This window comes from Mus pahari, unplaced genomic scaffold (genome assembly GCF_900095145.1).
Source record: "Mus pahari unplaced genomic scaffold, PAHARI_EIJ_v1.1 scaffold_7890_1, whole genome shotgun sequence".
NCBI lineage: Eukaryota > Metazoa > Chordata > Mammalia > Rodentia > Muridae > Mus > Mus pahari.
Genome location: NW_018392778.1, coordinates 1 through 9,306, shown reverse-complemented (window position 1 = coordinate 9,306; position 9,306 = coordinate 1).

Genomic DNA, 9,306 nt, shown 5'->3' with positions numbered 1-9,306 from the left:
ACAATATATTCACAGAAGACTAGGGACAGACTGATCCTGGAGTTAGTAGTCCCACAATAAATAAATAAATAAATAAATAAATAAATAAATAAATAGCAAATGAATAAATAAATAAATAAATAAATAGCTAATGATCACAATATATTCTCAGACGACTACAGACAGACTGACTCTGGTCCCATATCTGAAACATCCATCTCTGTGAGATCCATCTCTGTGGTACCCAGCTTAGTTGACTGAATAGACCATGTTCTCCTGGTGACCTTCATCCACTCTGACTTCTGAAATACTTTATGCCCCCTCTTCTACTCAGTTTCTCAAGATCCAAGAACATGGAGATCTCAATTGAGATTCTCTCTCTACATACACTCTGGCTGTAGGACTCAGCAGCTCCTCCTGCCTACTGCCAGAGGAAAGTTCTATGATGAAACTAGACAAAGAACTTATCTATGAGTATAGTAGCATAACATTATTCATTTATGATATTTTATTAGCTGTTCCTTCCTTTCATCTTCCTTCCTTCCTTCCTTCCTTCTTTCCTTCCTTCCTTCCTTCCTCCCTCCCTTTCTTTTTCTTGTAGGCTGGTCATGTTTGGTTCTAGCCTATGCCTCCAGGCTATCCAGTCTTTGGTTACTGGCCATCCAGGCAGTGTTTCTGAAGTTAAATGAGACATTGGTTGGCCACCACCAAAAGTTCTGCACACCATCATGTCCCAACACATCTTGAAAGCAAGACAGATTATAGGTCAAAGTCTTTGTGACTGAGTTACTGTTCACATTTTCTGTTTTCATAGCCTGCAGAGTACCTTCAAATGCCAAAGAGATTAGAACATAAAGATAAATGTTCCATTTAAGCATGAGTTTGTCCTTTCCACATTCAGTGAACTGTGTGTATGTTGTCCAATGAGGCAACACTATCAGTTTGCCTAAAGAAACTTTCCTTCCTAGCATCAGAATGGGTTGCTTGGGTATATCTAAAAAAAGCCCTTAGACAAAACTCAACTGAGGTCAATCCAGGCTCACCACTAGGAGCCTTTCTTACAATAGATTGCTAGTTCAGAGTCCATAATTCCTATTAGACAAGTCTTAAGTAGAATCACTTTCATAAATTCCAGGAAAATTCTGCTAACATGTTACATATGTCTCCCAAGTACCCTCCTGCTACATTCTCCAGTAGTGACAAGGGCAACAGGTCCCAAAAAACCTGGGTGCTTTTCCGAGGCAAAAAGTTAATGGAAACTTAGTCTCCTGGAATTGTGGCATCCTGTATAAGGAATGCTCCATGTGCTTTCCCAGAACTGCTACATTCTTTTCAGTAGTAACAAGTGCAACAGGCCCCAAAAAACCTGGGCACTGTCCCGAGGCAAAAAGTTCACAGAAATTTAGTCTCCTGGAATTATGGCATCATGTATAATGAATGCTCCAATGTCCTTGCTTTAGTTGGAAAACAGATCCATGTGCTTTCCCTTAATACATAGCCAAGTTAGATCCTAGGCAGTCAGTCCTTGAGCTGACCCTGGGTTTAGGTAGCTAAGTCACTGCCCTACACAGGAATTTACCATTCTCTAGGAAAAAGGAAGTTTGTGATCTAAAGAGGAACTAGGGTAGATATTTGGAACCATAGGTAGCTGAGTTACACTCATACACAAGCATTACAATGGCCTAGGGGGAAGGTGGACTATAGGAACTATGGCAAGGGCATGAAGCCCTTGCCCCCAGCTACTGACTTTAAGCTGCCTTTAGGTGGAGCTGTTTTCGATCCCAGCTGTTAACATTGCATGTTATCCCAGTTGGTTCCTGCCAGCCCTTCCAGGTTTGCATTCCTCTGTTTTGTGTAACTTCCCTATTTTCTTCTGCATAAATAGTCTGATGCTTGATTTGACAAATTGCATTCAGATACCACACTCCCTTGTGTGCATATTTGTTTGTCATCCCACATTCACCGAATCCTCGCTTACCTGCAACCAGAGACCCGTTCATGCACATCGGGGACCCAAGTGAGGTCCGTCTGTGGCACCCTCCAACTCCATCCATCTCTCCTCATACTCTATCCCTTCACCACACTCCCTACCTGTTCTCATTCATTTCCAGCACAACCCCCTTCCCCAGTCTACCCACAAAATCAATTGTATTTCCCCTTTCAAATGAAATCCCAATGCTCCCACTGGAGCTCTCTTTAACCTCTTTTGCTATAAGGATTTTCACTTTCTTGTTGTTTACTTAATAACTTATACAAAACATATTTGTCTCTTTGGTCTGTGTTACTGTACTCTAGATGATGGTTTTATAGTACCATCAATTTCCCTGCAAACTTTATGATAGCATATTTTAACAGCTTATAATACATTGTATAAATTGACCACATGCTTTTATCCATTTGTTGGTAAAGAGACAACTAGATTATTTCCATTTTTCTGTCTATTATAAATTAAACTGCGATGAACAGAGTTGAGTAAACGATCTTGTGGTAGGAAGGAGGATACTTTGAGTATATACTCAAGAGTTGGGTACAGAGGAGAATTGATTTCCAAGTTTTAAAGAACTGCTATATTACTTTCTATATTAGCTGTAGAAGCTTTCTCTTCCACCAGCCTTGCTTCAGATCTTCACTTGCATGAGATGTCACTTGTGTTATTGATATTACCCATTCTGACAAGTGACAGGTGGATTCTAAATTTAGTTTTGATCTCTATTTCCCTAAAAATCATCCCTAAGATTGTTTAGCACTGTTTTAAGTGTTTCTTAGCTATTTGAGATTCCTCTCTTTAAAATCAAAACCCTTTTAAATTTGGGTTATTTAAATGTTTAGTTTCTTGATTTCTTGTTATATTTTTGATATTAGTCCTCTATCAGATATGGGGTTAGAAAATCTTTTTCCATTCTGTAGGCTGCTGTTTTGTCCTGATTTCATCTATTCCCTTAATGAAGTTGTTCAGCTTTATGAGGTCCCATTTACTAGTTGTTGATTTCCATTCCTGCATGGTTGATAATCTATTTACAAAATAGTCTCCTATTCCATATATTCATGGAAATTGCAAACTTCCCTTTCCATCAGGTTCAATGTGCCTCTTTTTATATTGAGGTCTTTGATATATTTGGATTTGAGTTTTCTTTCTTTCTTTCTTTCTTTCTTTCTTTCTTTCTTCCTTCCTTCCTTCCTTCCTTCCTTCCTTCCTTCCTTCCTTCCTTCCTTCCTTTCTTTCTTCCTTTATCTTTCTTTCTTCTTCGGCATGGTAATAGATATGGCTCTATTTGCCTTCTTCTACAAACAGATATTTAGTTTGACCAGTGCTATTTGGTTTTTGTTGTTGTTGTTGTTGTTGGTTGGTTGTTTGTTTGTTTTGGTTGTTTTTGGTTTTTTTGTTTTTCAAGACAGGGTTTCTCTGTATAGCCTTGGCTGTCCTGGAACTCACTCTGTAGACCAGGCTGGCCTCGAACTCAGAAATCCACCTGCCTCTGTCTCCCAAGTGCTGGGATTAAAGGCATACACCACCACTGCCCAGCTCACTGCTATTTGTTGATGCTGTCTTTTATTCATTGTGCATTTCTGGCTTCTTTACCAGATATCAGGAGTTCACAGGTCTGTTGATTTATATCTGACTTTCAATTTGATTCCTTTCATCATCATATTTAATTTTGTGCCAATATCATGCAGATTTTGTTATTATAACTTTGTTGTACAACTTAAAACAGGAATGATGATACCTCCAGAAGTTATTTTACTGTACAGGATTGTTTCGGCAATCCTGAATTTTCAAATTTTCCATATAATGTTCATAGTTATCCTTTCACGATCTGTAAATAATTGTTTTGGAATTTTGTTGAGGATTATTTTGACTCTGGAGATTGTTTTGGTGTGATGGCCACTTTTACTATGGTAAATGTATACCATGAGCATATTAGACCTTTCAAACTTTTTTTAAATTAACTTATATTTCTGTGATGCCTTTATTTTTTAAATGTATTTTTAATCTTTTTTACAGTCCAGTGGTTATCTCCCTCACAGACCACTCTCCAACTGTCCACATCTCACCTATCCTCCCCCCACCATCTCCAAGAGAATGTCCCCACCCCACCTCCAGTCCACCATATCCAATCTCTGGGGCTACAAGTCCCTCAAGGATTTGGTACATCTTCTTTAACTCAGTCAAGACCCAACAGTCCTCTGCTATATATGTGTTAGGGACCTCATATGAGTTTCTGGTTCAGTACTTGAGAGATCCCAGGGGTCTAGGTTAGTTGAGACTGCTGATCTTCCTATAAGGTCACCCATCCTTCTCAGCTTCTTCCAGTTTTACCCTAATTCAGCCACAGGGGTCACCACCTTCTATCCATTGTTTGAGTGTAAATATCTGTGTCTGACTCTTTCAGCTGCTTATTGGTCCTTTTAAAGGGCAGTCATGACCGACCCTGTTTTTAAACACAGCATAGCATCATAAATAGTGTCAGGCTTTAGGGCCTCCCCTTGAGCTAGATCCCAATTTGGTATTGTCAATGGGCCTCTTGTTCCTCAGGCTCTTCTTCATTTTTTTTGTTGCTGCAGTTCTTTCAGACAGGAACATTTCTGGTGCAGAGATTTTTGACTGTGGGATGGCAACCCCATCCTTTTCTTGATGCCCTGTCTTTTTACTGGATGTTGGCTCTGTAAGTTCCCTCTCACCACTATAGGGCATTTTATCTAAGGTCCCTCCCTTTGAGCCCAGCAAATTTCTCACATCCCAAAACTCTGGTACATTCTAGAGGATCTCCCCACCTCCTACCTCCAGAGGCTGCCTGTTTTAATTCTTGATGCTGGCCCTCAGGGCTTCAGTCCTGTCCCCCTGGCCAATACCTGATCATGTTCCCCTGTTGCCCTTCCTCTTGCCTTTCCCACCCAGGTCCCATCCTCCCTTCCCCCTTTTGTGATTGCTTTCTTCTCCCTCCCAAGTGGGATTTAGGCATCCTTAATTGGACCCTTTGGCTTGTTAGCATTCTTGAGTTCTGTGGATTGTATCCTAGTAATTCTGTACTTTTTGGTTGATTTTCACTTATTAGTGAGTACATACCATGAATATCTTTTTGGGTCAGAGTTACTTCACTCAGGATGATATTTTCTAGTTCCATCCATCTGCCTGCAAAACTCATGATGCCCTCATTCTTAATAGCTGAGTAGTATTACATTGTGTAAATGATCCACATTTACTGTATCCATTCTTCTGTTGTGGGACATCTGGGTTGTTTTCAGCTTTTGTCTATCACAAATAAGGTGGCTATGAACGTAGTGGAAAACGTGTGCCTGTGGTATGATGTGGTATCTTTAGACTATATGCCCAAGAGTGATGTAGCTGGATCTTCAAGTACATCTATTTCCAATTTTCTGAGGAAGCTCCAGATTGATTTCCAGAGTGGTTTCACCAGTTTGCAATCCCAATAGCAATGGAGGATTGTTCTTCTTTCTCCATATTTTGCCAACATGTGCTGTCAACAGTGATTTTCATCTTAGCCATTCTGAATGTTGTAAGGTGGAATCTCAGGGTCTTTTTGATTTGCATTTCACTAAGGACTTTGAATATTTCTTTAAGTGCTTCTCAGACATTAGAGATTCCTCTATTGTGAATTCTCTGTTTAGTTTTATGCCCCATCTTTTGATTGGGTTGTTTGGTTTCTTGGTGCTTAGCTTCTTGATTTCTTTATATACTTTGGATATTGCCATCTATTGGCTGTAGAGTAGGTGAAGACTTTTTTTCCAATCTGTATGTTGCCAACTTGTCCTATTCCCTATTTCCTCTGTCTTACAGAAGATTTTAGGTTTTATGAGGTCCCATTTATCAATTCTTGATCTTAGAATATGAGCTATTGGAGTTCTGTTTAGGAAACTTCCCCCTGTGTCAATGAGTTCAAGGCTCTTTCCTAATTTCTCTTCTATTAGATTAAGTGCATCTGGTTTTATGTTGAGGTCCTCAATCCACTTAGACTTGAGCTTTGTGCAAGGTGACAAATATGAGTCTATTTTCATTTTTCTACATACAGAGAGGCAATTAGTCTGGCACCATTTGTTGAAGATGCTTTCTTTTTTCCATTTTATATTTTTGGCTTCTTTGTCAAAGATCAAGTGTGTATAAGTGTTTGGTTTTATTTCTGGGTCTTCAGCTTTATTCCATTGATCAACCTGTCTGTCTCTATATCAGTATCATGCAGTTTTATCATGATTGCTCTGTAGTAGAGCTTGAGATCAGGGATGGTGATTCTCCCAGGCATTCTTTTATTGTTAAGAATTGTTTTCACTATTCTGGGTTCTTTGCCTTTTCAGATGAATTTAAGAACTGCTTTTTCCATGTCTTTGAAGAATTGTGTTGGGATTTTGATGGGGCGTGCATTGAGTCTAGAGATCGCCTTTGGTAGGATGGCAATTTTTACTATGTTAATGCTGCCAATCCATGAGCATAGGAGATCTTTCCATTTTCTGAGATCTTCAATTTCTTTCTTGAGAAACTTGAAGTTATTGTCCTACAAATCTATCATTTGTTTGGTTAGAGTTACCACAGGATATTTTATATTATTTGTGGCTATTGTGAAGGAAGTTGTTTCCCTAATTTCATTCTCAGCCTGTTTATCATTTATATAAAGGAATGCTACTGATTTATTTGAGTTAATTTTATATTCAGCCACCTTTCTGAAGTTGTTTATCTGCTGTAAAGTTTCCTGGTAGAATTTTTGGGGTTGCTTATGTATACTATGATATCATCTACAAATAGTGTTATAGCTTTCTCCTAAGAGGTTCTGTCAGAGCCTAACACATACAGAAATTGATGCTTGCAGCCAATCATTGGACTTAGCACAGGGTCTCCAATAGAGGAGTTAGAGAGAGGACTGAAGGAGCTGAGGGGGTTTACAATCTCATATGAAGAACTTTAATATCAACCAACTAGACCCCATCAGAGATCCCAGGGACTAAACCCCTTACCAAAGTGTACACATTTACCTATGGGGGCTACAACCTCATATGTTGCAGAGGATGGCATTGTCTGGCATCTCTAGGAGGAGAAGCCCTTAGTCCTGTGAAGTCTCGATTCCCTGGTGTAGTGGAATGCCAGGACAGTGAGGTGGTAGTAAGTGTGTGGGAGGGGGAGCATCCTCATAGAAGCAGGGGAATGGTGAATGGGAGTGGAACGTTATGGATGGGAAACCAAGAAAGGGAGTAACATTTGAAATTCAAATATATAAAATATCCAAAAAACAAAAACCTAGTTTTAAAAACACCTTAAATTTACTAAAACATTTTTGAAATAACTTGATTCAGAAGAATTTATAAAGTAAATATTTCTGGGTGTATTTTACCATAATTGTAGTATTAATTTAACTGTAAACATATAATTGAATCTAGTTAAAATGATATTGACAATTCTCCAAAACAAAAACTTGAGCTCTGTTGAAGGCTAAACACTCTACCCTAGTCTCTATCATTTTTCGTGGTTTTTGTTGTTGTGTGAGACTTAGTCTCACTTTGCAAATTAACCTGACCTTGAATTTACTGTGTACCTCAGGCTTGGTCCACATGTTCAATTTTTCTATTACCACCACCTGTGTGTTGGAATTGTAGAAATGCAGTACTTTGTTATCAACAAAGGGATAATGAATATTTGTACAAATATCTTTGTGTGCATTCAGAAAAATCATTCCTGTTTCAAGTGTTTCCATTTTCTACATGGTCTGTACTAATCTGTATTCCTACCAGCAGTACATAAATATGCCACTTCTTGAGCATGGACCCTGCGTTTTATACTTCTTACAAATTATGTGACAGCATATAATTTTGACCTTTAATGTCATTCCCCTCAATGAAAAGAATGTTCAACACTTCTTCAGAGAACCATATGAAGTAAAATTGAGACTTTTTTCCAGTTGTCAAGAAACTTTGCTTTATTTTTTTTAACTTATTCAGTATACAACCTGCTCACTGTCCCTCTCTCAATCAGCTCCTCCCACAATCCTTGCCCTATCCACCCTCCCCTACTCCTCTGACTTGGGTGGGATCCACCCCTGAGTATCTCCCCCACCATGACACTTCAGATCTCTATGACACTAGAAGCTTCCTCTCACTGAGACCAAACAAGGCAGCACAGATAGTAGAACGTATCCCATGTAATAGCAACAGCTTTTGGGATGGTCGCTGTTCTAGTTGTTCAAGACCCACAGGAAGGTCAAGCTGCACATCTTTTCAGTGAAGTAGAAAGTTTTGGCTCCTTTGGAAACTCAGTTGTGTCGTGATGTTTTCCTGGAAACTGTCTCCTAGGGAGGATGTTTTGCTGAAGCAGACCTAAGATTGGATGTTTTGCTGAGAATAGATACATGATATTTTTTCTGGAAGCTTCCTGGAGGCATGGCATGTGATGTTTTGCTTGAGTAGATGCTTGAAAGAACACGTGATGTTTAGAAAGGGCATAAGTATAATCCAACAGAGAGTGGATGATATTCTGGCCTTGATTTGCCTTGCTACTTTTAATGTCCTTTGTTGGACTTTGTTGATGCTGGTCTTCACTGAAGATGCACTGTCATTTGTTCACCTTGCCCCATATCACTGATCTTCACTTGTTGTGACTTCATAGAGTAAAATGCAGCAAATAACTTCATGTGATATTCTAGTATCTTCTTACCTCTTCTGCAGATCTGTGGCAAATGGTGGAACCTAATGTTTTTTCTGGACCGAGCTGCTGCTACTAACTCATAGACTGGAGTGCCATTGCAGATTCATGTTTGGTGACACTATTGATTGCACTGCTGATATCCTGACATTAAAGGTTGGAATAGTCCAAAAGAACTACTTCCATGCCACATTTGTCCTATCAAACTTTCTTACTCCCCTACCTCTGCTGGAGACTATTAGGAAGGTTGAAGCATTTAAGAACCTTTATTAAATAAGGTTTTGAAAAACCTAACCCTACTTATTCGATACTAATTTATTGATATATTTAATTGTTCACTTAAAGTTTTTCTTGTACTGTCTATTTTCCAAGCAATACTTAACTTGCTACTTGCAACAGAATGACCTGGAGAAATAGGTAACACAATGGGACTTGGTCCTTAAGTACTTGGCTGACTGCTAAATACAGGTCTGTGTAATCTTCCTTGTTGCTAGCCGTTTGTGGTTTTGAGAGTATAAAATAAGAATACAAATGGAACCTACTATCAAAGCTCTTAAGTAGCTATCTTGGCTTTATTCTATGGATAACATTTCCCTTTGTGTTACTGTGCTTATCCTAAAAATTCCTGGGCCAAGAAGCTAGATCCTACAAGTGTCTTATTTTTCTTTTTTTTTTTTTTTTTTTTT